This window comes from Lepidothrix coronata, unplaced genomic scaffold (genome assembly GCF_001604755.1).
Source record: "Lepidothrix coronata isolate B3197 unplaced genomic scaffold, Lepidothrix_coronata-1.0 Scaffold51, whole genome shotgun sequence".
Taxonomy (NCBI): domain Eukaryota; kingdom Metazoa; phylum Chordata; class Aves; order Passeriformes; family Pipridae; genus Lepidothrix; species Lepidothrix coronata.
This window is the reverse complement of record NW_016690231.1, coordinates 3597706-3611915: the sequence shown is the minus strand read 5'-3', so window position 1 is coordinate 3611915 and position 14210 is coordinate 3597706. Positions and strand designations below refer to the sequence as shown.

At 40.6% G+C, this 14210-nt stretch overlaps 1 long non-coding RNA gene across 1 annotated transcript in view; it reads left to right on the top strand.

Moving 5' to 3' along the window:
• Positions 1 to 387: 387 nt before the first annotated feature.
• The window catches only part of LOC108497718, a 119731-nt gene continuing 105908 nt past the window's right edge, over positions 388 to 14210 (top strand). Inside the window, exon 1 of the long non-coding RNA XR_001874942.1 lies at positions 388 to 467. This is a non-coding gene — a long non-coding RNA (uncharacterized LOC108497718). The remainder of the gene's footprint in view (positions 468 to 14210) is intronic.

The following is a 14210-nucleotide window of genomic DNA, read 5'->3' as shown; positions in this document are numbered from 1 at the left end:
ATATTTTTCTTTACAGTGTGAGGTCAACCTCAGTCAACAATTACACCGCTAAAAAATATCATGCTGAGAGAAAACCAGTTTTCCATATGATTCTGTAAAGGGCATTAGATAAATCTAATTCCTTCTGCCCCAAGAATGCATCATAGATTTCCAGGGCTCAGCATAACCGTGGCTGAGAAGAGGAGGTGTGGTAGTTTGGTCTAGGCCTTCCTCGGTGACCAGTTTGTAACCAAGGAAGTGCCCAGATTTACTCGCTATTCTCTACGATTTTTACGTAAGCTGGGGTATAAGAAGAAAGGAGGAAAGGCCTTTGCCCTCTTTCCTTCTGGAAGTTTGGAGGTGCGGGTTTCCCTGATGTTGAGTCTGTCGCGTTGGGGAGTGAGGCCTGGTAAGGCCTTGTCGACCTTGGGAGACGGAGGTTGCCGGCGATCGTTCCAGCGTGACTCTCCGTTGTCCCAAGGAGAATAGTAAGATATTCTTTGCTAATTCTTTTAATTGCTAGATCTTGGGCTGTTGATTGGGATATATATATTTTATTTTGGTTTTGTTCCTTTTCTTCCCTTCCCCCTTCGGTTTTCTTGGTTGTTTTTTTCCCTCTTCCCCCTGAGGTTTGGGGGGAGGGGGACGGACTTCTTGTGGTAAGGTTTGGAGACTTGGCAGGGAGCCAGCTTCAAACCATATCAGAGGTAATCAGTCTGTCTGAACATGAGGGTAGTGAGAGAGTGAGGAGTAACAGTTTAAAACTGAGAGTATGTTTGGATTAGACATTAGGAAGAAATGCTTTGCTGTGAGGTTGGGGAGGCCCTGGCACAGGTTGAGGCCAGGTTGGACGGGGCTTGGAGCAACCTGGGCTAGTGGAAGGTGTCCCTGCCCATGGCAGGGGGTGGAATGAGATGATCTTAAAGATCCCTTCCAACCCTTGGCACAGTGATTTTACTGAAGTAAATCCATGACAACCCATGAAAAGGCGCTGCTGCTTTAATACATAATCCTGAACTACTGCACTGTGCCACGAGATTTATACTCCCTGTTACCAGCTCCATTTAACAGCATCTTGACAGCTGCCCTAGACCACACAGCACTATTTGTCATCTGTGGTCTTTAAATGCCATAGCAGCCAGAAAATGTTGGCCCTTGAGCATTTTGCTTTTCGTTAAAAAGAATATTTAAAACTTTGTTGGCATTACCAGAGCCATGGATCCTGATTTCAGTCAGCATAGTTCAGCTGTTGGCCCACATGACACTTCCATCTCAGGACACCTTTCCCCTGTCACAGTCCTTTCCATGGTGGGACGAAAGCATGGGCTATGGGGGCACTCATATCTTTTAGGTGGTTGTCACCTCAGTGCAAAGCATTGGCACAGTTTGTTTCGTAGGTTTGGTTCTGATAAAGTTGGATTCCTCACAGATTTAAAATAAATAGTTTGTAAATACATCATAGATAAATCTGTGCATAGGTTTTTATAATGATAGAACAAGGAAAGGTCTATCCTAATATGAGCAAAATTCTTGTGTGGTGTGGCCTGTGTTATTTTATGGCCTGTTACACAGTTAAGTGAAATATATATCCAGCTCATGGTGTGGGTACTGTTTAGCATGCAACTCCAACAGCAAATATAAAAAACTTTACAAAATCAGAATTGTTATAAATGTGATTTTCAGTATGATGCTGGCTTTTTTTGAGGGACATGCCTCAAAAAACCCCACTGTTAGTTCAAACCCCAGTACAAGCACAGCCATACAGGCAGAAGGAGTGCAACAGTCATTTTCTCAGCATCATCAAGAACAGCATCTTGTTTCTGGCAGACTGATTTAGTTTTCCTTCTCTAGGAAGCCTGCTCAGTGTTCCAAACTCTATGCTCCTTCCCATGGGCCCCCAGGGTCACAGCACCTTGCCAAGCTCCTTCAAGCACCAGCCAAGCAAGGCAGGGGGGGAGAGGGAGGTTCCAGAGGGAGAACAGCCTCTTTCCAGGAAGGGGATTTTCCTTTCCTCTGTTCCTCCCTGCAATGTGAACAGGAGGGATGGGGATAACTTCATACCCCCTGTGTGGTGAAATGTAGGTGTGGTCTGTAATGGTCTGACCTTTCCCTGCAACGGGAAAAACTGCAATGAAATTGTGGTTCTGTCATGTTTGGGCTTCATTTGTCTTTAAATCGGCACTTTGGCCAGTTGGTAGAGTTTATAGTTTTCTACTTCTTCTTTGCCAGAGTAGATTTCAAGTAAAATGGGAATTAAATTATAATTTCTGGGGTTTTCCTTCTACTTTGACATTGCAACAGGTTTTCTTACTGGTGTGCCAGGGGTCTCTTCCTGAGTCTAGCTGGGTAATTTCCATGTTCTCAGAGATGTTTTCAATAAGATGTGACGTAAGCATCCCAGAAGAAAAGGCTGTACTAGGGTGGATGGTGTCAAAATGGTGTGAAAACTTCAAAGCCGCTTCCTTTTCTTCAAAACATGTGCAGCTGGTACTCTGTGAAACCTCTTAAGAGACAACTTTTAAAGGTAGGGCTTGCCACTGCACCTGTAAGTACAATAGAAATCAAAAGCTCCAGCAGCCCTATGTGTTTGTTTTTAGACTGCTGGTATTGCAGACAGTTTTCATGTGTTATGCAACGGTAAGGTCTGGACTCAAAACTTAAGGTCTTCTAATAAATAAGCAATTTTAACCTGATTTGCAATCATGCTATTCAGTCATACAGTGTATGGAAATGGTAAATAAAACATTCCCTACTGATTGAACTTCCTGAGAGCATCCTGAGAGCAATCACCTGTAGGTCAAACAAAAGTCCTCGCCCTTAAGGTGTTGACCCTCTGATTGTAGAGTTGCAACCTTAATTAATTGCTATTTCTGCTTAATAAGGTTTTTACAGCTGATAACTGTATCTAGTTAGTGTGCTGCTTGGCAGCACTGCAAATGAGCAAATTAAGCATAGTGTTCCTTTCTAAGTAATTGCCATTTAATCCTGATTTTAAAAGAAGCAGTAGCAGTGGTGCTTTGATTTTGCCAGTGCAAAGTTATTTTTGGGGGAAATAAATCATGCAGAACATGAAAGAGAGTATGCTTAGATTAGATATTATGAAGAAATTCTTTACTGTGAGGTTAGTGAGGTGAAGGCACAGGTTGCCCAGAGGAGCTGTGGCTGCCCCATCTTCAAGGCCAGTCTGGATGGGGCTTGGAGCAACCTGGTCTAGTGGAAGCTGGGTGGGACTGGGTGATCTTTAATCCTTCCAGCCCAAACAATTCTATAATTCTATGATGATCTGTGCACTTCGTGAATTTTTGTATGTTTGCATGGTAGTAGTTAAAGGCCTAATAAGTTAACAAAACTAAAATCTATCTGAATTGAGATGAGACTTGCTGTTGATATTTTTGGGCTTCAGATTTCATCAGGAGAGTTTCTGAAAGTGGCTGATCATGTGTAAAATCAGCCAAACCATCTTGTCTGGTAAAATGTGCATGTGCAGTAAATGGAAGGCAGAAAATACCAAAGCTGGGAAAAGCTTTCCTTATGTCACTGTTAAGTTGGGTAATCCAACATCCAGAGCATATCTAATGAAGTCTTAAATGGTTTCTTATTCCTTCTGTTTTGGAACAACTCTGCTACCATCAATATGCAATTTTCCCTCAGCCTCTAATATATGGAAATGTCAATAATGCCTTGTTCTCTAAAACACATCAGATACTTTGATATTGCCTTCAGGTTCATAAAAGTGTGGTTGAGCTGATAAACAGCAGCTGTGGAACAGGCTGCGTTGAATCAGAACAAATGGTGATTTTTTGTTATTGACCAAAGGTTTTAAGAAATATGCCTGGCTTCTGAGACTTCAGTTTTTGTCAATGAAGTTTTGAAAACTGATTATCATAGTGAATCTTGGGTTTAAAGCTTGTTTAGAAAAAGAATAGATCTGATCCCAACCAATAAAGAACCTGTTCTTTAACTGACCTCTGCATTCTGAGGTATTTTGTTGTTTTAGGGTAGGACAAATGAAGCAAGCTCTGCTCGTTCTTCCCCTACACTTAGTCCTGTTACATGTGCATAGAGTAGGATTAACATTATCTTTAAAAGGAAAATGAACTATTCTTGTCCTGTCTTCTCTGCACCTCTAGGACAGTGGTAAGAGGCTGTAGGTGAGCGTAGAGATCTAATTTCCCCTAAATAAATGATGAAACCTGATATTTTAAGCTTATTCTGGCTTTTAGGGGTTTAGCTTCAAGTCTGAGAATACGAATTTTTCTTTTCCTAGGGATGTCTTCTAAGAATAATGCTTTCCTGTGTTTGAAGAAATATTTTTTGACATATAAAGGACTCGAGGGGGGGGGGGAATACAAGAGCAGTAAATGTTTTGTGCTTTATGTCCTAAAATAGCTTTGCACTTACTTTCAGATGCTTGTAAGTCTCAACTATCATAACAGTGAACTTCAGAATGAATAAATAATTATAGTAATCAGTATATGAGCAGTCCCTGGATTTGGTGTGGGAATGGGATGTTTCCTTAGCAGCAGTTTTTTTCAGAAGGGAAGTTGCTGCACACTGGCTTGAATAACCAGTAGGGGAACACTGAAAGTAATAAGTACAATCTTAGCTGTGCTTTGTTTGGTCATAAATGGAAACAGTGCTGAAGCTGCTCTGTGATAACAGACCAGTGCAAGGTACAGAAAGTTTCCTGCCTGAGTTGGAATTGAGGTACAAGGCTTATCAGTTGAGCTGGAAAACGTGAGCACTGATACCTTCTTGCATAAGGCACATACAGGATGAATCATGATTTTTTTTGTTTAGTACCATCTAAGCAACTTTTTTCAGGAACTTTAAGTCTCAGTTGTCAAGGAACACGGTTTTTTATGTCCCAACTTGCAAATAGGCAGTTTCAGATGAAAACAAATAGTTGGCACATTAATGATAAATATCCACATTAATGATAAATGTCCCCATTCATGATAAATATCCACATGCAACTTTTCATTACCAGGAAATGATAGTTTTCACTATTGACTGTATCCTACACAGCAGGATCTATAAAACTTGTGCTCCATCATTCTGCTTTGTGTGTACATGTATCTTTTCATTTTTAATAAACTGCTTTCAAGCAAAAAGCTAATTCTTCTCACAGTAGCAGTAAAGGCTTTGTAGAAACCAGACCTGTACAGTTTGGGGGGAAATGCTCCCATTATATTGGATTTATGTGGGTATAAGTAGTTACACCAAAGTGCAAGGCACTGGTAAATCAAAAGCTGAAGTTTATTTCTTTAGTATTTAGTGCTGAGGGCTCAGTTACTCTCCGGATTTCCCTCTGAAGAACTTCTAATTTCTGCTTGCAGGCTCCTTCTACAAGGATCCAATGTTTGAGCTGTCAGAGCCAAATATCAACTGCTCTTTTTTAAGGTGGTGTCTGAGGGTCATCCAAAAATGAGGGTCTGTGGGTATAAAATGCCTGTGCTCAGCAGGTGACAGCTCAGGAAAGGGGCTCAGTTGTAACCTTGCCCTTCTCCACATTTCCTGCTTCTCATGTCCCGTTGTCAGAAGCCCAAAGAGGAGCAGCTGGAGCCTCCCCCGTGGTCTGGGAGGTGAGAGCTGGGATGGCTCTTTGTGGGCTCTCACCAATAGCTGGAAATCAAAGTAACACACTGGATGTAGATCTTGGTGTGCTACACATAGTCCATAAAATCTGCTTTTATACCCTCCTCCAGTTTACTGTGGTGTCCAAGCTGTAGGTACGAATTTAAATTGTAATGTTGCAATTTATTTCTGTTTATATCTCCTAAGTACTTAACTCTTAGCTGCTTTTAATTACCCTGAGTACATTCTCATGGACATACTGGAAAAGTGTGTTTGGTATTAATGTATACAAGCTCAAGTATGAAGTAATGGTAAAAAAATTAATTTTTAAAACCTAAAATAATTGCCTAAGTCACTTCTGTTTATTCATGCATTTATTTGGCTTTCTGATTAAAATGTCACATGAACTTTAATGCTTTATTGCCTTTTATTTTAGCACACATTATGCCACGTGTTAGAGTTTTCAATTATACAGATGTAGTCTTGTATTAATTTTGGTATCTCACTTCAGCAATTAAAAGAAAGCTTCTTTTCTGCTTTCCTTAATAGCCCTTCTGAGCCTGCCTTTATTTCTCATGCAATTATTCTGGGGTTTGACACGCACGGATCTGATTTTCCATTCGGGCCAATCCAGCATTGCCTGATTCTGCATTCAGAGCTTAGAACAGATATTTCATGGGAGAGCTGCCCTAAGTGCTGCTTTGTCATCTGAACAGGAGGAGACCTGCGTGCATTATTGCTGGCACCTCAAACCAGCCTCCTGTGATTCACCCAGACTGATCTTTGCTGCATCCACAGTTGGATATTCATGACTCAGAGCGGCACTAAAATGAAGCTGAGGAGAAGCAGGAATGCAAGACCTCCAGGAGCACATTCCCACACTTATTGGTGGGAAATGGCAGCTGTAAATATTACTCACTGTGAGGCTTCCTCTCGGCCTGTGGCAGTCGTTTAGCCCTGGTTGAAGATGCCTCTGACATTTAATCCCGAGTGTGTTGCCCTGTTCTACAAGGAGCATTAACAAATGGGAGCTATTTAATAAATAAAATGTCTGTCAGCTTGGCATCCAAAAAGAATAACTGAGTAAATAGTGATATTAATGTGTTATTCCCAAGGGAAAAATCATGATCTAGTGAACAGATCCCAAACTGGGGAATCAGAATAACCAGACTCCTCTTTGTGTGTGATACTTGTCTACTGTGCAGCCTTGAACAGGACACATAAGGGGCAATGTTTAAAAATTCTGAATTTACACCAATTGTTACAATCACAGGTGCCTGTTGCTTTTTTTTGAAAATAGTAAGAGTTTGAGTTTTTTTAGTCACCACCTAGAAAATGCCTTATAAGAGTTTTTTTCAAGGCTTTGAAAGATTATTTTATATCAACTAGTTGGGATAACTCCCTTGCTTTTCTTCTGAAACCAAAGAACCCTCCCCCTAAAAAACATGGGAAAAAAAAATGATGGGAAATCTACTTTCTCTCATCTTATCTCTTGCTTGGATATCACCTTAGAAACATAAAAGGAATATTAATTTTTCACTTCTTTCTCTCATGGGACAACTCCTAGAAGTACAAGAGAAGTGAAGTGAAAATGTTTTCAAACTTCAGTAGAAAGGTAAGAGTTGATCTTACAAAAATGTTCTTTGCATATTTATTTAACAGCCTTTGGAGATGGTTCTGTGTTTTTCTTCTGCTGAAATAGAGGGAAGAAGCCAGATTTTGGATTGCCAACTTTTTGCCTGAAACCAGTGTAGGACATCTGATGTATCTGACCTTCAACCTAAGAAAGGCTTTTGGGAGAGAGAATAAAAAAAAAAATCTGTGTTCTATCATGTGGCCTATCACTTTTTCTCCTTGTAAAAATACTCTTAATGGGTGAAAAATATTTTGGAAATTCCAAGAAATATTTACTTTTTCTACCAAACAAGCTGGGTGGTTGAGTAAACAAATTTAATTCTCTTTAAAGTGTTCTAGTTTTCTAATAAAGATCTGATTTCTTTTCTATTCATGATAAAAGCTCGAACATTTGCATTATTAGGGAAGAACTGTGCATGCAACGTTTGTCACTCGTTTTGTTAGAGAGTACAAAGCCTTAGCAGCACCTTAAATCATTGCTAAAAATGAAGTTGCTTTGCACTTGACCAGTTTATGTAGTGATGGATTCTAACAAATTTCTGCTGTCACTGACATTCTCAGTGTCAAAGTCCAGCGGCACAGGAGGCAAAACCCTTGGCCCCAGATGTGTTATTTTAGTTTGTGCCCCTGAGAAAAAAAAGACTCTAAAGTAGATGTTTGCTTTTGCCTGTCTCTGCAGCTCAGTCCCAAAAGAATCTAGAAGAATAAAATGATTTTGTTGGATGTTTGCTAAAAATAAAGTTACTGTGGAAGGGTTTTGAGTATCACATCAGTGTCTAGCAAATAAATTCCTGGAATAAAGGTAAAGAGGGCAAGAAGGAGAATTGAATCTGGTGAATCTTCAGACAAATAATAGTATATTGTCTTAATCCACTCTGATTGTTGATGTTCATGCCATCATAAGGTCTTAAAAGAGCTTTGTGGATAGGTGGGCAAAGCACTGTCAGCAAAAAGATCTTGTGCACCAAATGACTGAGTTGCAGATGTTAAAGAGGGACTTTACAGTTCTCTTCTGGATGAGTTATGTCTTTCTCCTTCCCTGCTCCACAGAGGAAATGAGTCTGCTTTCTGTTAAGAGGGAAAAGAGCTGCTTCAGCACAGGGCCAGGCCAGGATGCCAGCTGTTCCACAGGTGGATTCCTTCCACCGGAAACATCGGGCTTTGCCGGGTGCCACTGACCCTCCCTTTCCATGGGATTTTCTGTAGGATCTGTAGCTGGAGGGGAGGGTTGCAATTTTTCCTCTGAAGTTGAAATGGGGTTTTTGTCTGATCGTTCCATGTGTTGAGTATTCTGGACCATCCCCATCGCAGATGTTCCCCTCCATGCATTAAAACTGGGTCTCAGCTCATTCGGCTTCAGCACTTGACTTTGAAAGGCAAACAAATCAGATCCTTTTCTTGAGGGTATAATGCATCATTTTCTCCTCTTTGACTGTGTATTATCTTCTTTTATATCTGATCACATCATCAAAATCTAACTTCCTGCATCTGTGTTGGCTAATTAGTGCCTTGGCTTTAAACCTCCTCCTATCAAAAATACACATTTTTCAAACTAGTCAGTATTTTTATTTACTTTATACAAAGTGTTCTGAGCATATTTAATGAGCAGAGGAAGAGGGATGATTTCTCTAAATTGGACACACCAAAGAAGAGTGGAAAGATTATGGGATGCAGAAGCAAATAAACCAGTGGCTGTAGATCACTCTTTCTCTGGCCAGAATATACTCAGATGTTACAGGCTGGTCACAGACAGTGTTGTCCTGGTGTCTCAATAACTCCTTTTGAATGACTGTAGTCTTGGTCATGAAGAAACCTGATAAAAATTCACACATTCTTTTTTAGTTAAATAGTGTGATATTACACTGAAGTTTGGAAGTGTTTGTTTAATTCACCAAACAGAACCTCCTGTGGTTAATTAGCCCACATAACTTGTGTGCTTGATTTGTTTTACTGCCTTCAATAGCAAATATTCTGTCCACTAAGCACATGTAAATGCACAACCTCAGTCAGATTTTCATGTCTGAAAATCAACATAAATTGTAATTTTAAGTATACATGCTGTAAAATCATATCTGATTACTGGATCTTAATAAAAAACAAAACACTACCTTTTTGATAATGTATCTCAAAGAAGTACCTTTGCTTTGTATCTTTGAATGTGACACTTCTGAGTATGTAAATATGGCACAATAGAAAAATTTTTCTAAGCATCTGCCTATGAAACAATATGCACAAAATTATTTTATAGAGTGGAAACATTCTGCTTTCCTTTTCTGTTTGAGCAAATCGTACTCCTTGTTCAGCTGTAGAATTGCCTAATTTCCTCATTTCTGTTAAGAATTGTTTGTTCTGGATGTAGGTACAGATCCTAATACTCAAATGTCCAGGTATCAGAAAGGTTCTCACTGTACTCAAAGACGACAAGTTAAATTTCCATATTTGCTCCTTGCTTTGTCACATTTTCATGGAAGTACTGCAGTCATTTTAAGTGTGATTGTTCTGGATGTGGCTGTGAACTCCCAGCTAATGGCAGAAGAGGTCAAGAAGAAACAAGTGTTAGGATTTGGGTTTTCAAAGCCAGAGTGGAGTTAGGCTTTCTGGAAGTTAATGGGACTTGGCAGATGGCCCAAATTCAAAAACTTTATCTAAAAGTGCTGGTGGCCTGTGTAATCCAAGACTGCCACTGGCTGAGCTGCAGCTCTGCTGTAGTCATGGATAACAGCATGGAAGAAAGGAATTTAGTGTAAACACAGCCTTTGGGAGCAAGATCTGCAACTCCTCCCAGGCCCCTTTTGTGACCTTGGAGACAGTGAGAGTCAACACTGGCAGAGTTCTGGCCACCAAGAAAGAGATGGTACCTTCTGCTGGGCTTCTCTGGGGCCATGAAGCTCTTCCTCACAGCTGCCTGAGCGGGTCCTAATCCAAACTGATGGAAAACTTTGCACCCCGGATCAAGGGGGGTCCTGTATCCTCCTGGCTGGCAGGCAGAAGGCAGTGGCTCAAAAGGAAGGAGGGAAAGGAGCCAAGTACTCGCTCAGGGCAAGCCCCTCCTTGCCCACCTCAGCCTCCCAGGTGCCTCTGCACAGGTGGGAGGCTCTGGATGTGGAAGGTCGGTCCATGGATGATTAGGGGCTAATCCCCACCAGAGGGGCTGGGGCCAGAAAGGCCCAAACCCCCACATATCACAACCAGCTCCATGAGAGCTCCAGTTGTAGGCAGTTCCCTTTGAAGGGGAGCAGAGGGTCCAGTGGAGGATTAGGCTTTCAGGTTGGAAATCTGGGATTATCCACTGGACACTGATGTGCTGGTTTTTCCTGTTTACACTCAGGAATTCCCAGGCTTGCCAGCCCTTAGGTTTTTGTGGGGTCATGGGCACAAGATGATAAAAACTGCTTGTGCTGGGCATGTGTCCCTGCTGGGTTCTGAGGTGCTAGCACGGCTTTTAATCACACCATCAGTCTGCTCAACCATCCCATTGGCTTCCTCACTGTAAAGATTATCTTGAATTCAGTCTGGGAGGAAGTGCTCCATAATTTAGGCACGTCCCACCAGCCTACCAAGATGTCACTGCTCAGATTTCTGCCTCAAAATGCAGCCTTTCTTAAATAACACAGCTGAAAGATAAACGAATGGGCAATAATTTAGTGAGATTAAATGGACAGAACTTTGGACACTTGTCACAGCTTCTGCAATGCCTCATATCTGAACAAGGAAGAATTGCTAAGTTCAGAAATGCCAGAATCATTAATCAGCCCTTTGATGTTGAAGTGATATGATATAATGTTCATAGCTTGTAGAATCCAGGGATTTGTTTTGCTGGATCTGCCAGTCTATTTTATGTTTGGTTCAACCTCATTGTAAAATTCAGGGAGTAACTGAATTCATGGATCTACGAATATGATTTCTGAAATACCACATAAAACAACACAACAGGAAAGGATGTATCAGGTTGGATTACTTTTAATGCATATTGCATAGATAATTTATCCTTTGATATTAACTGAGCTGAGTGTATATCTCTGCCACAGAAATCTGAAGTTGCCATAAGTCCTGGGGCCCAACCTGCTGCCTATAGAAAGCAATTAGAGATTGGAGGACTCCCAGCTGACTTTGAGGAAGGATATGTTCTTGCTCCCAACAAAATGTCAAATGCTCCCATAGCTTTCTTAGTGTTGCATCACATTAAATATCGTCAAATGAATTTGAGACCAGTCCTGTGTTGTACATAATGACAGATGTCCACCAATGAGTCAAAATTAGGAGAAGGGTCTTGGCTCACCATTAGAAAATGTAGTAGGGAGAGACTTAGAGGAATTAGATAGTTCTGTGGGTAAGAAGAATATCCAGAGATGTCATATTTACGTCAATCTTCATCTTTTAAACAAGCAGAAGATTAATTTCTGTGTTAAAGAAGAGACACCATAAAGACGTCTGTTGCTTATATTCCTTCTGAAATTTGATCACAGGCCACTGCCAGAGATCTCTGAACTGTGACAATACGTAAACCACACGTCTAAGTCATTCTTTCAATTTGTCTACCTCTTCTCTGATGAAGCAAGAGGACTTGAATTTCACAGAATTTTTCTCTGAAATGCAGTTATGAGTCAAGATATGAGATTTCTCACTAAGGCATTCGCAGGAAAACAACGATGTGATAGGATACTACCACAGCCAAAGGCATGAGCACCAGGAGAAAGCATTGCTTAAACTCCAACCTGTCATCTGCATGAGAATTCATCCGTGTTTAACCTTCCTCTGTCCCAAATCTTTTAGCTAAGCAGGATTGGCCACCCTGCACATGTAAGAAAGTTGGTGAGTACTTAGCTCAGGATGAGCAGTGATGTGGAGATACCAAGACCTGGGGCAAAGCCAAGTTCTTTGAGCCGAATCCGCATCCTGCCCCTGTTCCAGAAGGATGATGGAAACGCTGGGAGAGGCGGATGCTGACACCTAGTGGCATCCCGGCACAGGTGGGATTCGGCACCTGGATTTTCCTGGAGGAGTGCTGACAAGGCGGAACCACGCTTTGTAGCTGCATAATAAGCTTTGTTTTTCCAAAACTGCAGTTTCTTTCAGTCTCCATTCCTTACTTGTAGAGGCTTTGTGGGGCCTGCTTTTACAATAATTCTCGATCTTTTTCTCTTTGTAACTTAACAACGTGTAGTCTAAACACTCTGTAAAAGAAAATACCTTCGTTTTCATCTCAGTTCCATGTGTTAATGTTTGGTTATCTAACTTGAATGCAGTAGAAAAGCCTTCAAATGGTCATTAAATTGTTTCATGCAGAATCAGAATGGTGCTATATAGAAGGCATTAAGAGCTTTGAGCCCTGACCAATTGCTGGATCATTGTGTTCCAAGACACCAAGGCAAAATCTTGCAGTCCAGTTCAGAGCAGGATGTTAAGAATGTCCATGGTCCAAAAGCAATGCTGGCAATTCATGAATTTGGTATTTTGTCAACCAATAGCGCTCATATTTAAAAGCAACTGAACAAATGCATGCAGGAAACAACAACCAAATACTGTTAAATTCAAGCACATTAACTGGCTTGGAAGACTCTGGACTCAGAAAATTTTGAAAGCTGGTGAGAACTTCTGAGAAGCGTCCCCACCTCTTTGCCTTTGCTGGGGCTGTGACCAGACACGGGGTGCTGAGTTTCAGTACCTTTGGTGTGACCTAATAAATCAATCTTTAGGGTTAAGGGAATAAGATTTTTGTTTCATATGTTGTAGCATCCTTAGCTAAGAATCCCAGCTATCTTCTCCCGTTTTGTCTTTTAGTGAGCTGGTTTGATTCAAATCACATTTCAGAGCTGTACTTTGCAGCTCTATCTAATGAATAAAAATCTAAAATTTTGCCCCAGTGTAGAGAAATGGAAAAGATTGTGTTACATTCTAAATGCCACATAAATCCCTGTTTCCTGGCATGCATGGGCTGCTGGTTTCAAAATTGTGTCTGATGTGATTAACCATTTTCTTCATCTGTATTCTATCACTGGTGTTATGTCTGTTTAATTTCCTTCTTTGGAAAGAGATCAATGGAAAAAGGAAATACAGAGAATGTCAAGATGCCCCCTTTAGCATTTAATGCTGTTGTGTGCAAAATCTCAGCTAACTAAAGCTGCAAAAGTACTTGCTTTTCTCAAGATTAAATGCTGCAACATTTTAGGCCCAAATGGTGTAAAAAGTCAGACACTTCAACTTCTCCCTTTGTTTTCATCATATCATTTTGCCAAGATTTTAGAGTTGTTGCTGCACTATCAGGAGGGATGTCAGCCACCTGTATTCCTTGATGTTTAAAGACCTTAATCTGCTCTGTTATGCACTGTTCCAGAGCAGTGACACATCATCTTACAGCAATCCTGTGTTTGCCAGCTTTTACAACTATTTGCTGTGTTGTCTTCAAGCAAAATGAGTCATGATTTCTGTTGGTATGATTCCATATATTACTTTAGTTTTTCCAACTTGGACCCCAGCTGCAACCAAACTGCATTTTTATTTGAAACTGGTTTTAGTGAATAATCTAGACCTGGAAATCCAAAACACTCAATGAAGTTGTGTCGTTGGAATGATCTTAAAAATTCACAGTTCAAGATCTTTATTGTACTTAATTTTTTTTAGTGAACTCTATCTTTACTTCTCTGTTGCTTAATACTATTTCAGTTTTGCTCAAGTATTGAATTTAAATTGTCTGCCAAGTGAGATCAGCAATTGCATTACACATTTGCAGATACAGACTATGATGAGATATGAGAGCTTCCTCTCTGACTGAAAAGAAAGTTACTGCTACCTACTTTTTTTTTTCCCTGTTGAGTCCAGTACAGTCCATACCGAGAGATCAGTTAATAGTCTGAGACCCAAATGGGAATCCAAAGAGAAAAACGGTTTTTAGATCCAACTGAGATTATGCATGTGTCTAAATCCTGTCATAAATGGAATAACTTGATACTGAAATTAAAAAAATGGGGTTTGACAACAACAGTGAAATGAGGCAGTGAGATAAGGATATAGAGTGTAGG